Source organism: Theropithecus gelada, chromosome 5 (assembly GCF_003255815.1).
Source record: "Theropithecus gelada isolate Dixy chromosome 5, Tgel_1.0, whole genome shotgun sequence".
NCBI lineage: Eukaryota > Metazoa > Chordata > Mammalia > Primates > Cercopithecidae > Theropithecus > Theropithecus gelada.
The window spans coordinates 71,478,998-71,495,568 of NC_037672.1; the positions used below are offsets into that span (position 1 = coordinate 71,478,998).

Consider the following 16,571-nt stretch of genomic DNA (forward strand, 5'->3'; position numbering starts at 1 on the left):
TTTTTGTATTTACTGCATTATTCCAAGTGCGGTTTGAAGTGTATGGAAACTCACCGTGCTATCTTTCCAATGCTTTTATAAGTCTAAAATTATTCCCACATAAAAGGTTAAAACATAAAAAACTGTTTATGTTGCAAAACAAAAAGTTTAACTATGCCTTTCATCTTGATTCAGTTCTTAGCATATGACTGCAACCCTAACCATCTTCATGAAAAAGAAGAAATAAAAAATATAAATGTAAATCAGATTTTCTTTTGTTAAGAATGATAATTTTATTACAGAATGCAGAAGCAGCCTTGGCGATCTACTGTGAAACCTTAACCGTCACAAGGTCTGTAAAGCATTGTTCTTGTGAGGTGAAAACTATATTTTCTGCCTTTTTTTTTTTTTTTTTTTTGCGACGGAGTCTTGCTCTGTCACCCAGGCTGGAGTGCAATGGCGTGATCTCGTCTCATTGCAACCTCCACCTCCGGAGTTCAAGCGAGTCTCCTGCCTCAGCCTCCCGAGTAGCTGGGACTACAGGCACCCACCACCACGCCCGGCTAATTTTTTTGTATTTTTAGTAGAGACAGGGTTTCACCATATTGGTCAGGCTGGTCTCAAACTCCTGACCTCAGGTGATCCACCCACCTCGGCCTCCCAAAGTGCTGGGATTACAGGTGTGAGTCACTGCACCTGGCCTGAAACTTTTTTGACATAGGCATTTCTGAAACTTTTTCTTGGATTCAGTGGAGGTTTTTGTTTGTTTATTTTTTATTTATGTATTTTTTTGAGATGGAGTTTGGCTCTGACGCCCAGACTGGAGTGCAGTGGTGCCATCTCGGCTCACTGAAAGCTCCGCCTCCCGGGTTCACGCCATTCTCCTGCCTCAGCTTCCCGAGTAGCTGGGACTACAGGCACCCACCACCACGGCCGGCTAATTTTTTTGTATTTTTAGTAGAGACAGGGTTTCTCCATGTTAGCCAGGATCGTCTGGATCTCCTGACCTCGTGATCCACCAGCCTCGGCCTCCGGGAGTGCTGGGATTACAGGTGTGAGCCACCGCGCCCGGCCTGCATTTTCAAGTATGTCATGTGTGTAGTGTCAACTCTGCAGTATGCCCACTATTTGACTTCTTTAAAGCATCTAGAATAATTTCAAAATTTTAATGTGCTTACCATTGTAATGGTTTAAAGACAGATTTGATCAGATCTGAGAACGTAAGCTCATAACTTTCAGCAGTCATGTAGTAGTCACTTGTTTGGCATGGTGTAAAAGCTTCCCTAAGCATGTTTCTGAAGACTGCATTGGTGTAACCAGCTTCAGTTAGTCTGGTGAGACATTTCTTTGAAAAGCAAATCAGATTACAATTACACTGTGTAGGGCAGACAGAACGTGGAGGTGAGTGAATGATTGGTAATTAACTAGAAGAAACTTGCTGACACAACGTCTGATTTTTAGCAGTGATATAGATGCATGTTGGTGCTTATAGACGTGAATTTTCCTTTTCTGTTACCCCACAACTACATCTTTCCGAGTGGTAGAGTTTGGGAAGAAATAGGACATAATTAAGCAATCTTACACTAGCTGATCAATCACACAAATAGTGCCCACAAAAACATACAACACAGTCCTGGTCAGAGTCATATCTTGCAACTCATATAGATCCCTCAGGGGCATGGGTGCAATTGGTCATCCTCACTGGCTACTCACAGATAAGAGTTCTTCCATCTCTCATAGAAATAACAGTTTAAGTTTATATATTACTCTATACAGCAGAGGGGAACAAAGAAACCTTCCCTTTGGATTCACGCATTTTCCATGGCTGCTAGATTATTTTAGTTTAGGCCCCACACTTTATTTGTCCCAGGCTTCCAAAGCAAGTAGTCATTTCTATCTGATTACCCATTGGATAGGGCTGATGGAGGGGTCTCATTCCATTGATGGAGTGCATATGAGGTGGTTAGATCTTTCATACTGCTAAGACGGAGCACCTCTTAGCTTGTCTTCCATTTGATATTATTCTAACAACTCTCTCTTCCCTTCTTTTTCTTCTCTTACCAAATGCCCCCTCTGTTATCCTTGGGAAATATCATGTTGCTGCAACAGAGAGTGACAAAGAGAAAAAAACAAATTATCTGAATGATTCCAGTTTACAGGAAGGGATAAAGAGTAAACAATTCACAATGATAGGAAATTCCAACTTAATTTTTTATATGTTTAGATCAACAGAGACAAAACTTTTTTTGCTACAAAAATGTCTTTTTTCTTCAGACACATTATGGTTTATTACTATCATGTAATATTTGGCAACTATCTTTCTTTTTAAAATTTTTTTTATTATACTTTAAGTTCTGGGATACAAGTGCAGAAGGTTCAGGTTTGTTACATAGGAATTCATGTGCCATGGTGATTTGCTGCACCCATCAACCTGTTATCTACATTAGGTATTTCTCCTAATTCTATCCCTGCCCTAGTTCCCCACCCCCCGATAAGCCCTGATGTGTGATGTTCCCCTCCCTGTGTCCATATGTTCTTATTGTTCAACTCCCACTTATGAGTGAGAACATGCGGTGTTTGGTTTTCTGTTCCTGTGTTAGTTTGCTGAGAATAATGGTTTCCAGCTGCATCCATATCCCCGCAAAGAATATGAATTCATCTTTTTTTATGGCTGCATAGTATTCCATGGTATATATGTGCCACATTTTCTTTATCCTGTCTATCATTGATGGGCATTTGGGTTGGTTCCAAATCTTTGCTATTGTGAACAGTGCTGCAATAAACATACGTGTGCACGTGTCTTTATAATAGAATGATTTATAATCTTTTGGGTATGTACCCAGTAATGTGATTGCTGGGTCAAATGGTATTTCTGGTTCTAGATCCTTGAGGAATCACCACACAGTCTTCCACAATGGTTCAACTAATTTATACTTCCACCAATAGTGTAAGAGTGTTCCTATTTCTCCACATCCTGTCCAGCATCTGTTGTTTCCTGACTTTTTGATGATCGCCATTCTAACTGGCATGAGATGGTATCTCATTGTGGTTTGATTTGCGTTTCTCTAATGACCAGGGATGATGAGCTTTTTTTCATATGTATGTTGGCCGCATAAAAGTCTTCTTTTGAGAATTGTCTGTTCATATCCTTTGCCCACTTTTTGATGGGGTTGTTTCTTTCTCGTAAATTTGTTCAAATTCTTTGTAGATTCTGGATATTAACACTGTCAGATGGATAGGTTGCAAAAATTTTCTCACATTCTGTAGGTTACCTGTTCACTCTGATGGTAGTTTATTTTGCTATGCAGAAGCTCTTTAGTTTAATTAGATCCCATTTGCCAATTTTGGCTTTTGTTGCCATTGCTTTTGGTATTTTAGTCATGAAGTCCTTGCCCATGCCTATGTCCTGAATGGTATTGCCTAGGTTTTCTTCTAGGGATTTATGGTTTTAGGTCTAACATTTAAGTCTTTAATCCATCTTGAATTAATTTTTATATAAGGTGTTAAGGAAGGGATCCAGTTTTGGCTTTCTACATATAGCTAGCCAGTTTTCCCAGCACCGTTTATTAAATAGGGAATCCTTTCCCCATTGCTTGTTTTTGTCAGGTTTGTCAAAGATCAGATGGTTGTGGATGTGTGGTGTTATTTCTGAGGGCTCTATTCTGTTCCATTGGTCTGTATCTCTGTTTTGGTACCAGTACCATGCTGTTTTGGTTACTGTAGCCTTGTAGTATAGTTTGAAGTCAGGTAGCATGATGCTCTAGTTTTGTTCTTTTTGCTTAGGATTGTCTTGGCTATGCAGGCTCTTTTTTGGTTCTATATGACATGTCAGTAGCTTTTTTTCTAATTCTGTGAAGAAAGTCAATGGTAGCTTGGTGGGGATAGCATTGAATCTATAAATTACTTTGGGCAGTATGGCCATTTTAATGATATTGATCTTTCCTATCCATGAACATGGAATGTTTTACCATTTGTTTGTGTCCTCTCTTATTTCCTTGAACAGTGGTTTGTAGTTCTCCTTGAAGAGAACTACACATCCCTTTTAGATCGTATTATTAGGTATTTTATTCTCTTTGTAGCAATTGTGAATGGGAGTTCACTCATGATTTGTGTATCTGTTTGCCTATTATTAGTGAATAGGAATGTTTGTGATTTTTGCACATTGATTTTGTATTCTGAGACTTTGTTGAAGTTGCTTATCAGCTTAAGGAGATTTGGGGCTGAGACAATGGGGGCTTTCTAAATATACAATCATGTCATCTGCAAACAAAGACAGTTTGACTTCCTCTCTTCCTATTTGAATAAACTTTATATCTTTCTCTTGCCTGATTGCCCTGGCCAGAACTTCCAATACTATGTTGAATATGAGTGGTGAGAGAGGGCATCCTTGTCTTGTGTCAGTTTTCAAAGGGAATGCTTCCAGCTTTTGCCCATTCAGTATGATATGGACTGTGGGTTTGTCATTAGTAGCTCTTATTATTTGGAGATACATTCCACCAATACATAGTTTATTGAGAGGTTTTTTTTTTAGTATGAAGGGGTGTTGAATTTTATGGAAGACCTTTTCTGCATCTACTGAGATAATCATGTGGTTTTTGTCATTGGTTCTGTTTATGTGATGGATTATGTTTATTGATTTGCGTATGTTGAATCAGCCTTGCATCCCAGGGTGAAGCTGGCTTGATCTTGATGGATAAGCTTTTTGATGTGCTGTTGGATTTGGTTTGCCAGTATTCTATTGAGGATTTTTGCATCAATGTTCATCAGGGGTATTGGCCTGAAATGTTCTTTTCTTGTTGTGTCTCTACCAGGTTTTGGTATCAGGATGATGCTGGCCTCATAAAATGAGTTAGGGAGGATTCCCTCTTTTTCTATTGTTTGGAATAGTTTCAGAAGGAATGGTACCAGCTCCTCTTTGTACTTCTGGTAGAATTCAGCTGTGAATCTGCCTAGTCATGGCCTTTTTTTGGTTGGTAGGCTATTAATTACTGCCTCAATTTCAGAACTTGTTATTGGTCTATTCAGGGATTTTATTTCTTCCTGGTTTAGCCTTGGGAGGGTGCATGTGTCCAGTAATTTATCCATTTCTTCCAGATTTTCTAGTTTATTTGTGTAGAGATGTTTATAGTATTCTCTGATGGTAGTTTGTATTTCTGTGGGATCAGTGGTGATATCCACTTTATCATTTTTTATTGTGTCTATTTGATTCTTCTCTCTTTTCTTCCTTATTAGTCTGGCTAGTGGTCTATTTTGTTAACCTTTTCACAAAACCAGCTCCTGGATTCTTTGATTTTTTGAAGGGCTTTTCATGTCTCTATCTCCTTCAGTTCTCTCTGATCTTAGTTCTTTCTTGTCTTTTGCTAGCTTTTGAGTTTTTTGCTCTTATTTCTCTAGTTTTGTTGATGTCTATTAGGTCCACTTGGTCCAGAGCTTAATTCAAGTCCTAGATATTCTGGTTAATTTTCTGTGTCATTGATCTAATATTGACAGTGTGGTGTTAAAGTCTCCCACTATTATTGTGTGGGAGTCTAAGTCTCTTTGTAGGTCTCTAAGAACTTGCTTTATTAATCTGGATGGTCCTCTGTCTCTTTATTTTGAGCCTAAGTGTGTCTTTGCACTTGAGATGGATTGTAAACGTGCACTGGCACCTGTGAGATGTGCAGAGGACTTGAGAGGTTTTCTCAGAGCTTGTCAAGATGTGGGATCTGAGCTTCATTGCTCTGCAGTATTGACTTAGGCAATGGCTAATTTGGTAGCTGACAGATCTAAAAGAAGCCAAGGGTCAAGCCCTAAAGTGGAAAAGTTTTATAAGTGTAGAAAAATTGGGCATTTCAAAAGAGACCACCACCAGATCTCTGGGAAAAAGAGGTCTTGTAACAGAGTTCCCATCTTAACAACAACAACAAAACACCAGGACTTTGCCCTTGTTACAATAAAGGAAATCACTGGGCTAATCAATGCCACTCAAAATTTCATCAAAACAGCAGCCCCTGTCAGGAAGTGAGAAGGCAGCCTGGACCCAGGCACCTCAAACTATGAGGGCATACCCTGTCCAGGCCACATCTCCGTTTCCGGGGTGGGTTTCCCGAGGCACATTGATTCTCTCCCCCCAGGAACTCCTGGAAGTGCAGGATTAGATCTCCCAGTTAGAGAACAGGGTACGTTAATTGGAAGAAACAAACTCACTAAGATTCACACTTGTATTTGGAGATCTTTGCCAACAGGATATGTGGGATTAATTTTGGGTAAAAGTCATCTTAACTTACAGGACATTGTAGTACCAGGAGTTGTTGATTCGGATTGTGAAGGAGAAATTCAGGTGGTGGTAATATCACAAGATCTTTGGGTTTTTGAACCGGGAGAATATATTGCTCAACTGTTGCTTATTCCCTGTAAATTGCAGCCTTCTCTATGTGAGAAGTGAAGAGGTCAGGGATTTAGAAGGGCAACTAGGAGAGAGATTTATCTATCACAACCCATAGCATCTCACAGACCCACTTGTGCAGTGTAGATTGAAGAAAAGAAGTTTTGTGGGCTTATGGGTACGGGACAAGAGACTGGTCTCTCATGGTAATAGATCTTGAGGATTGTTTATGAGAGGGATGAGCCTTGATTTGCTTTCTCTGTCTTCTGTTAATCAGAAAGAGCCTGTCTTTCATTATCAATGAAAAGTTTTACCCGGGGGGCAATTAACCAAAGAGGGAGAGGCTGAGTCACAGCTTGTAGAACAAATGCTCAGCAATGGCATGCCTCCCGGCTATATCCACAAGAGCCTTTGCTTTTATTTCAGTAGATTTATTAATGTGGGGACGAGGATATGCTTGTGTCTTTACAGAAGATGAACAAACCTTGGGGGTGCCCTCAAGATGTGTGCGACCGTGGAGACTGGAGGGACCCATGGATTTCAACTACAGTCCTGGTTCCCCCAGTACGAGCCATGAGCCAGTTGAATCTGAATGCGAAGACGGAATGAGGACTGAGCGGAGTCACGCTGACATCAACCTTCATAGCATGGGGACAGATCACAAAAACTAAACAGGAAGCTGAGAAACTGTGGAGCGCCAGTGTTTCACCTTTTGCTGGAACTCAGAGGTACAATAGATGTTTAATGGATCAATACTTTCTGACTGAGCTCCTCTCTGAATACAAGACACCCTAATAGTTAGGCAGGAATATTATCGCCCCTATTCTGCATGAAGAAGTTGCAGAAGACGGACCTTCATCCTTCTGCAACCCTTAGGATTAAAGGTCCTTTTGTAAAAGGGAAGTGGGGGATATGTAAGAAGCAATTCAAACCAGAGTGGCTCCATTTTGAATAAGGGCTAAAAAAATGAAGCTGGATTACCAATTGGCAATTAAGGGCTGCACAGCCTGCAATTGTCTTGCTCAATTAATTTAAAAACAAAAAGGAGGAGATGTTGGAGGCCACACAAGTGTTTCCTATGATTGTGCATGATTGAAGCCTGTTAGTAACAATAAGAACCTGTGATCAATTGAGCAGCTGATCAATCGTTACCTCCTCCTCCCTGCTTTTGTTACCCAATAAATACAGGGGGTGGCCTTTGCTCACTAGAAGCAGGGAGTTCTCTTCTTTTTCCCCATGCTAACTTTTCCTTAAAACAGTTTCTTTTTTCCTTGGTTTTCATTTCTACGTTCGTGCCTTCATTCGACTGTAATGATGGTCTCAAGCAGTAACAGTAGTAACTGCTATAGTGATGGTCTCAAGTAGTAACCATAGCAGTCAGCCACAAAGAGGTCCTTTACATCCCTTGTAAGTTGTATTCCTAGGTATTTTATTCTCCTTGCAGCAATTGTGAATGGGAGTTCACTCATGATTTGGCTCTCTGTTTGTCTGTTGGTGTATAGGAATGCTAGTGATTTTTGCACATTGATTTTATATACTGAGACTTTGCTGAAGTTGCTTATCAGCTTAAGGAAACTTTGGGCTGAGATGATGGGATTTCTAAGTATACAATCATGTCATCTGCAAACAGAGACAATTTGACTTTCTCTCTTCCTATTTGAATGCACTTTATTTCTTTTTCTTGCCTGATTGCCTTGGCCAGAACTTCCAATACTATGTTGAATAGGAGTGGTGAGAGGGCATCCTTGTCTTGTGCTGGTTTTCAAAGGGAATGCTTCCAGTTTTTTCCCATTCAGTATAATATTGGCTGTGGGTTTGTCATTAGTAGCTCTTATTATTTTGAGATACGTTCCATCAATACTTAGTTTATTGAGAGTTTTTTAGCATGAAGTGGTGTTGAAGGCCTTTTCCTCCTTTTTATGGAAGGCCTTTTCTGCATCTATTGAGATCATCATGTGGTTTTTGTCATTGGTTCTGTTAATCTGATGGATTATATTCATTGATTTGCATATTTTGACCCAGTCTTGCATCCCAGGGATGAAGCCAACTTGATAGTTTTCAAAAAACCAGCTACTGGATTCATTGATTTTTTTTTTTTTTTTGAAGGATTTTCATTTGTTCTACAAGCTGTAACTCAGCCTCTCCCTCTTTGGTTAATTGCCCCCAGGTAAAACTTTTCATTGATAATGAGAGACAGGCTCTTTCTGATTAACAGAAGACAGAGAAAGCCAATCAAGGTTTATTTTTTGAAGGATTTTTCAGAACTGAAGGAGATATCCTTCAGTTCTGCTTTGATCTTAGTTATTTCTTGTCTTATACTAGCTTTTGAATCTGTTTGCTCTTTCTTCTCTAGTTCTTTAAATTGTGATGTTAGGGTGTCTATTTTAGATCTTTCCCACTCTCTCCCGTGGGCATTTAGTGCTATAAATTTCCCTTTAAACACTGCTTTGGCTGTGTCCTAGAAATTCTGGTAAGTTGTATCTTTGTTCTTATTGGCTTCAAAGAACTTATTTCCTTCTTAATTTCATTATTTACCCAGTAGTCATTCAGCAGCAGGTTGTTCAGTTTCCATGTAGTTGTGAGGTTTTGAGGGAGTTTCTTAATCCTGAAGTGTAATTTGATTGCACTGTGGTCTGAGAGATTGTTTGTTATGATTTCTCTTCTTTTGCATTTGCTGAGGAGTGTTTTATTTCCAATTATATGGTCAATTTTAGAATAAGTGTGATGTGGTGCTGAAAAGAATGTGTATTCTGCTGACTTGGGGTGGAGAGTTCTGCAGATGTCTATTAGGTCTGCTTGGTTCAGAGCTGAGTTCAAGGCCTGAATATCCTTGCTAATCTTCTGTCTCATTGATCTGTCTAATATTGACAGTGTGGTGTTAAAATCTCCCACTATTATTGTGTGGTAGTCTAAGTCTCTTTGTAGATCTCTAAGAACTTGCTTTATGAATGTGGGTGCTCCTGTATCGGATGCATATATATTTAGGATAGTTAGCTCTTCTTGTTGCATTGATCTCTTTACCATTATGTAATGCCCTTCTTAGTCTTTTTTATCTTTGTTGGTTTAAAGTCTGTTTTATCAGACTAGGAATGCAACCCATGCTTTTTCTGGCTTTCTGTTTGCTTGGTAAATCTTCCTCTGTCCCTTTATTTTGAGCCTATGTGTGTCTTTATACGTGAGATGGGTCTTGACTCTTTATCCAATTTGCAGGTCTGTGTCTTTTAATTGGGGCATTTAGCCCATTTACATTTAAGGTTAATATTGTTAGGTATCAATCTGATACTGTCATTATGATGGTAGCTGGTTATTTTGCCTGTTAGTTGATTCAGTTTCTTCATAGTGTTGATGGTCTTTACAATTTGGTATGTTTTTACAGTGGCTGGTACTGGTTTTTTCTTTCCACATTTAGTGCTTCTTTCAGGAGCTCTTGTTTGGCAGGCCTCTTGGTGACAAAATCTCAGCATTTGCTTGTCTATAAAGAATTTTATTTCTCTTTCCCTTATGAAGCTTAGTTTGGCTGGATATGAAATTCTGGGTTGAAAATTCTTTTAAGAATGTTGAATAATGGTCCCCACTCTCTTTGGCTTGTGGAGTTTCTGCAGAGAGATCCGCTGTTAGTCTGATGGACTTCTCTTCGTGGGTAACCAGACCTTTCTCTCTGGCTTCCCTTAACATATTTTCCTTCATTTTAACCTTGGTGAATCTGACAATTATGTGTCTTAGGGTTGTTCGTCTCGAGTAGTATCTTTGTGGTGTTCTCTGTATTTCCTGAATTTGAATATTGGCCTGTCTTGCCAGGTTGGGGAAGTTCTCCTGGGTAATATCTTGAAGAGTGTTTTCCAACTTGGTTCCATTCTCCCCATCACTTTCAGGTATGCCAATCAAATGTAGATTTGATCTTTTCATATAGTCCCATATTTCTTGGAGGATTTGTTCATTCTTTTTCTTTCTTTTTTCTATAATTTTGTCTTTATGCTTTATTTAATTAAGTTGCTCTTCAATCTCTGATATCCTTTCTTTCTGCCTGATTGATTCAGCTATTGATACTTGAATATGCTTCATGAAGTTCTCGTGCTGTGTTTTTCAGCTCCATCAGGTCATTTATGTTCTTCTCCAAATTGTATTCTAGTTAGCAATTCCTCTAGCCTTTTTTTCAAGGTTCTTAGCTTCCTTGCACTGGGTTAGAACATGCTACTTTAGCTCGGAGGAGTTTGTTATTACCCACTTTCTGATGCCTACTTTTGTCAATTTGTCAAACTCATTCTCTGTCTAGTTCTGTTCCCTAGCTGGCCAGGAGTTGTGATCCTTTGAAGGAGAAGAGGCATTCTGGTTTTTGGAATTTTCAACCTTTTTGCGCTGGTTTTTCCTCATCTTTGTGGATTTATCTACCTTTGGTCTTTGATGTTGGTGACTTTAAGGTAGGGTTTCTGTGTGGATATTCTTCTTGTTGATGTTGATGCTATTCCTTTCTGTTTGTTAGTTTTCCTTCTGATAGGCCTCTCTGCCCCAGGTCTGCTGGAGTTTGCTGGAGGTCTACTGCAGACCCTGTTTGCCTCAGTATTACCAGTGGAGGCTGCAAAAAAGCAAGGATTGCTGCCTGTTCTTTCCTCTGGAAGCTTTATCCCAGAGGGGCACCTGCCAGATGCCAACCAGAGCTCTCCTGTATGAGGTGTCTGAGGGGCACCTCACACCAGAGGGGCACCCTTGCTGTGAGGTGTTTCCCAGTCAGGGGGCATGGGGGTCAGGGACCCACTTGAGGAGGCAGTCTGTCCCTTAGCAGAGCTTGATTGCTTTGCTGGGAGAGCCACTGCTCCTTCAGAGCCAGGAGGCAGGGGAACATTTTAGTCTGCTAAAGCTATTCCCACAGCTGCCTCTTCTCCCAGGTGCTGTGTCCCAGGGAGATGGGAGTTTTATCTATAAGCCCCTGACTGGGGCTGCTGCCTTTCTTTCAGATGCCCTGCCCTGTTGGGGGAAGTCAGGGACCCCAAATGGAAGGACTGGCTGGAGCCATGGCAGAGGAAAATTGTGAAGATTTCATGGCCATTTATCAGTTCCCAAATCATACTTTTATAATTTCTTATGCCTGTCTTTACTTTAATGTCTTAATCCTGTTATCTTTGTAAGCTGAGGATGTATGTCACCTCAGGACCACTGTGATAATTATGTTAACTGTACAGATTGATTGTAAAACGTGTGTTTGAACAATATGAAATCAGTGCACCTTAAAAAAGAACAGAATAACAGCGATTTTTAGGGAACAAGGGAAGACTACCATAAGGTCTGACTGCCTGCAGGGTCAGGCAAAAAGAGCCATATTTTTCTTCTTGCAGAGAGCCTATAAATGGATGTGCAAGTAGGAGAGATATCGCTAAATTCTTTTCCTAGCAAGAAATATTAATATTAATACCCTGGGAAAGGAATGCATTCCTGGGTGGTGGTCTATAAACAGCTGCTCTGGGAATGTCTGTCTTGTGCAGTTGAGGTAAGACTGAGATATGCCCTGGTCTCCTGGAGTACCGTCAGGCTTACTAGGGTTGGGAAAACTCAGTTCTGGTAAATTTGTGGTCAGACCTGTTCTCTGTTCTGGAACCCTGTTTTCTGTTGTTTAAGATGTTTATCAAGACAATACGTGCACCACTGAGCATAGACCCTTATCAGTAGTTCTGGTTTTTCCCTTTGACCTGTTCCCTCGGAAGCATGTGATCTTTTTTAGACCCTTATTAGTAGTTCTGCTTTTTGCCCTTTGAAGCATGTGATCTTTGTACCTACTCCCTGTTCTTACACCCCCTCCCCTTTTGAAACTCTTAATAAAAACTTGCTGGTCTGAGACTCAGATGGGCATCATGGTCCTACCAATATGTGATGTCACCCCTGGTGGTCCAGCTGTAAAATTCCTCTCTTTGTACTGTCTCTATTTCTCAGCTGGCCGACACTTATGGAAAATAGAAAGAACCTAAGTCGAGATATTGGGGGTGGGTTCCCCCAGTACTGCCAGAGAGGAGGAATCTAGAGAGGCAGTCTGGCTACAGTAGCTTTGCTGAGCTGCAGTGGGCTCTGTGCAGTTTGAACTTCCCAGCAGCTTTGTTTATACTGTGAGGGGAAAACTGCCTGCTTAAGCCTCAGCAATGACAGACGTCCCTCCCCCCACCAAGCTCGAGTATCCCAGGTCAACTTCAGACTGCTCTGCTGGCAGTGAGAATTTCAAGCCAGTGGATCTTAGCTTGCTGGGCTCCATGGGAGTGGGATCCACTTAGCTAGACCACTTAGCTCCCTAGCTTCAACCCCCTTTCCAGGGGAGTGAACGGTTCTGGTCTTGCTGGTGTTCCAGGTATCACTGGGGTATGGAAAAAAAATCTCCTGCAGCTAGCTGTGTGTCTGCCCAAACGGCCTCCCAGTTTTGTGCTTGAAACCCAGGGCCCTGGTGATGTAGGCATTTGAGGGAGTCTCCTGGTCTGAGGGTTGTGAAAACCATGGGAAAAGCGCAGTATCTGGGACAGGTTGCACCATCCCTCACAGCACAGTTCCTCATGGCTTCACTTGGCTAGGGGAGGGAGTTCCCCAACCCCTTGTGCTTCCCGGGTGAGGCGATGCCCCACCCTGTTTTGTCTTGCCCTCCGTGGGCTGCATCCGCTGTCTAATGAGTCCCAATGAGATGAGCAGAGTACCTCAGTTGGAAATGCAGAAATCACTCGCCTTCTGCATTGATCTGGCTGGGAGCTGCAGACTGGAGCTGTTCCTATTCGGCCATCTTGCCAGCTACCTCCAAAATTTCTTTAAGAATGTTAGGGAATTGGTGCATAATTATGGTTTATCAATAAAGAAGATGCAATTTAGTCATTAAAATCATGTTTAATCAGAATAATGACATAAAAAATATGTGAATAGTAGCGTGATGGCCTCTGTGACATCCCTTCTGTTGTCTCCAGCATCAGCCGCTATCCTTTCCTTTATCCCCAGGGTGCCTCTCCAGTCTGTGGTCATGACCAGTGCAGTTTCCCCTGCAGAGTTCACCCCCAAACAGGTCACAATCAAGCCTGTGGCTACTGCTTTCCTCCCAGTGTCTGTTGTGAAGATGGCAGGATCCCAAGTCATTGATTTGAAGCTCGCTAACAGCACCAGGGTGAAAGCCATGGTCATATCTGCTGCCTCTGTTCAGAGTGCCAGCAGCTCCATCATTAAAGCTGCCAACGCCATCCAGCAGCAAACTGTCACGCCAGCATCCAGCCTGGATGATGCCAAACTCGTGCCAAAGACAGTGCACCTTGCCAACCTTAACCTTCTGCCTTAGGGTGCCCAGGCCACTCTGAACTCTGCCAAGTGCTAACCAAACCTCAGCAACAAATAAAGCAGGCAATAATCAATGCAGCAGCCTCCCAACCCCCAAAAAAGGTGTCTCGAGTCCAGGTGGTATTATCCTTGCAGAGTTCTGTGGTGGAAGCTTTCAACAAGGTGCTGAGCAGTGTCAATCCAGTCCCTGTTTACATCCCAAACCTCAGTCCTTCTGCCAATGCAGGGATCATGTTACCAATGCATGGGTACAAGTACTTGGAGTATGGGGACTCCTTCGCACTTGAAAAGAGTCTGACCCCAGCACTGCGACAGATGGAGTGTGTGCATCGAAGTAACATGCAACCTTTGTACAAAGAACCTCTTATTTTTTATTTTTTTATTTTTATTTATTTTTATTTTTTATTTTACAACAAATGTAGCCTCTTTTCCCATGCCCATGGGCATAAGGAGAAAGGGGTGGTAATGCAATGCTCCCACTTAATTTTAAAGCTAGTCCCAGCAGATCAAATGAGTTTCTCTGTCAAGTAATACTTCTACTTCAACTTCCACTCTTCAGAGCCTTGTGGGAGCTGGCACACACACTGTCACAAAAATTCAGTCTGGCATAACTGGAACAGTCTTATCGGTTCCTTCAAGTACTCCCATCACCCCAGCCATGCCCCAAGATGAAGACTCCTCCAAACTGTGTAGACATAGTCTAAAAGGTTTGGAGTGTAATGAAGTCTTCCAGGACGAGATGTCACTGGCTACACATTTCCAGCAGGCTGCAGATACGAGTGGACAAAAGACTCACTAGCTGCCAGATGCTGCTTCCTAACCGGTGCAGTTATGCATCACACCAGAGAATCCATCAGCACAAATCTCCCTACACCTGCCCTGAGTGCGGGGCCATCTGCAGGTTGGTGCACTTCCAGACCCATGTTACCAAGAACTGTCTGAACTACAAGAGGAGAGTTGGTTTTCGATGTGTGCATTGCAATGTTGTGTACTCTGATGTGGCTGTTCTGAAGTCTCACATTCAAGGTTCTCATTGTGAAATCTTCTACAAGTGTCCTATTTGTCCAATGGCATTTAATTGTGCCCCAAACACACATTCCCACGCCTATACACAGCATCCTGGCATCAAGATAGGAGAACCAAAAATAACATGTAAGTGTTCCACATGTGACACTGCATTCACCCTGCAAACCTTGCTGTATTGCCACTTTGACCAACACATTGAAAAACACAAAGTATCTGTTTTCAAGTGTCCAGACTGTTCTCTTTTATATGCACAGAAGCAACTTATGATGGACTATATCAAGTCTATGCATGGAACATTGAAAAGTGTTGAAGGGCCTCCAAACTTGGGTATAAACTTGCCTTTGAGCATTAAGCCTGTAACTCAAAATTCAGCAAATCAGAACAAAGAGGACACCAAATCCGTGAATAGGAAAGAGAAATTGGAAAAAAACCCTCCATCTCCTGTGAAAAAATGGAAACCAAGAAAGTGGCCAGTCCTGGGTGGATGTGTAGGGAGTGTGACCACCTGTTCGTGCAGAGAGATGTGTACGTATCCCATGTGAGGAAGGAGCACGGGAAGCAAATGAAGAAACACCCCCGCCGCCAGTGTGACAAGTCTTTCAGCTCCTCTCACAGTCTGTGCCAGCACCACCGGATCAAGCACAAAGGCAACAGAAAAGTGTATGCCTGCTCGCACTGCCCATACTCCAGATGTACCTTTACCAAACGGTTGATGCTGCAGAAGCACGTCCAGCTGATGCACGGCATCAAGGACCCTGACTTGAAAGAAATGACGGATGCCACCAGTGAGGAGGAAACAAAAGAAGACACCAAGGTCCCCAGTCCCAAGTGGAAGTTAGAAGAACCAGTTCTGGAGTTCAGGCCTCCCTGAGGAGCAATCACTCAACCACTGAAAAAGCTGAAAATCAATGTTTTTAAGGTTCACAAGTGTACCCTGTGTGGCATCACCACCGAAAACCTGCTGCAGTTCCACGAACACATCTGTCGTCACAAATAGGATGGTTCTTCTTACCAGTGCCAGGAGTGTGGCCTCTGCTACACGTCTTATGTCTCTCTGTCCAGGCACCTCTTCATTGTACACAAGTTAAAGGAACCTCAGCCAGCGTCCAAGCAAAATGGGGCTGGGTAAGATAAGGAATAAGAGAACAAACCCAGCCACGAGAATGAATCCCCTGATGGTGCCGTGTCAGACAGAAAGTGCAAAGTGTGAGCAAAAACTTTTGCAACTGAAGCTGCCTTAAATACTCACATGTGGACATACGGCATGGCCTTCATCAAATCCAAAAGGATGAACTCAGCCGAGAAATAGCCACAGATGGTCCATGAAGAAAATCCCTGTCCACATTAGAATAAAAAAGACATTTTTGTTACAAAATGTGAATAGTAGGATATATGGCAGTATATACTACTGCAGTATAAACCCAACTTTGTGAAAACATACATATAATATGCATAGAAAAAAGTTAATGGAAAATATTCATCAAAATGTTAATGGTCGGAACACATGAGTGGTAGGATTTGAGTGACCCCTTTTTTTTTTTTTTTTTTTTTTTAGACAGAATCTTGCTCTGTCACCCAGGCTGGAGTACAGTAGCATGATCTCAGTTCACTGCAACCTCTGCTTCCCGGGTTCAAGTGATTCTCACTTGATTCTCCAGCCTCAGCCTCCCAAGTAGCTGGGATTCCAGGTATGAGCCACTACACCTGGCTAATTTTTTATATTTTTGGTAGAGATGGCGTTTCGCCTTGTTGGCCAGGCTGGTCTTGAACTCCTGACTTCAAGTGATCCGCCCGGGTTGGCCTCCCAAAGTGCTGGGATTACAGGCATGAGCCACCATGCCTGGCCTGAGGGACTAATTTTTTAAATAATTTTCTGTATTTAGAAAAATTTGTATCTGCTTCTGTTTTAAAAAAC

At 41.8% G+C, this 16,571-nt stretch overlaps 1 pseudogene; it reads left to right on the forward strand.

Moving 5' to 3' along the window:
• The first annotated feature begins 263 nt into the window (after positions 1 to 263).
• LOC112624316 lies at positions 264 to 15,369 on the forward strand (annotated as a pseudogene).
• Positions 15,370 to 16,571: the final 1,202 nt, after the last annotated feature.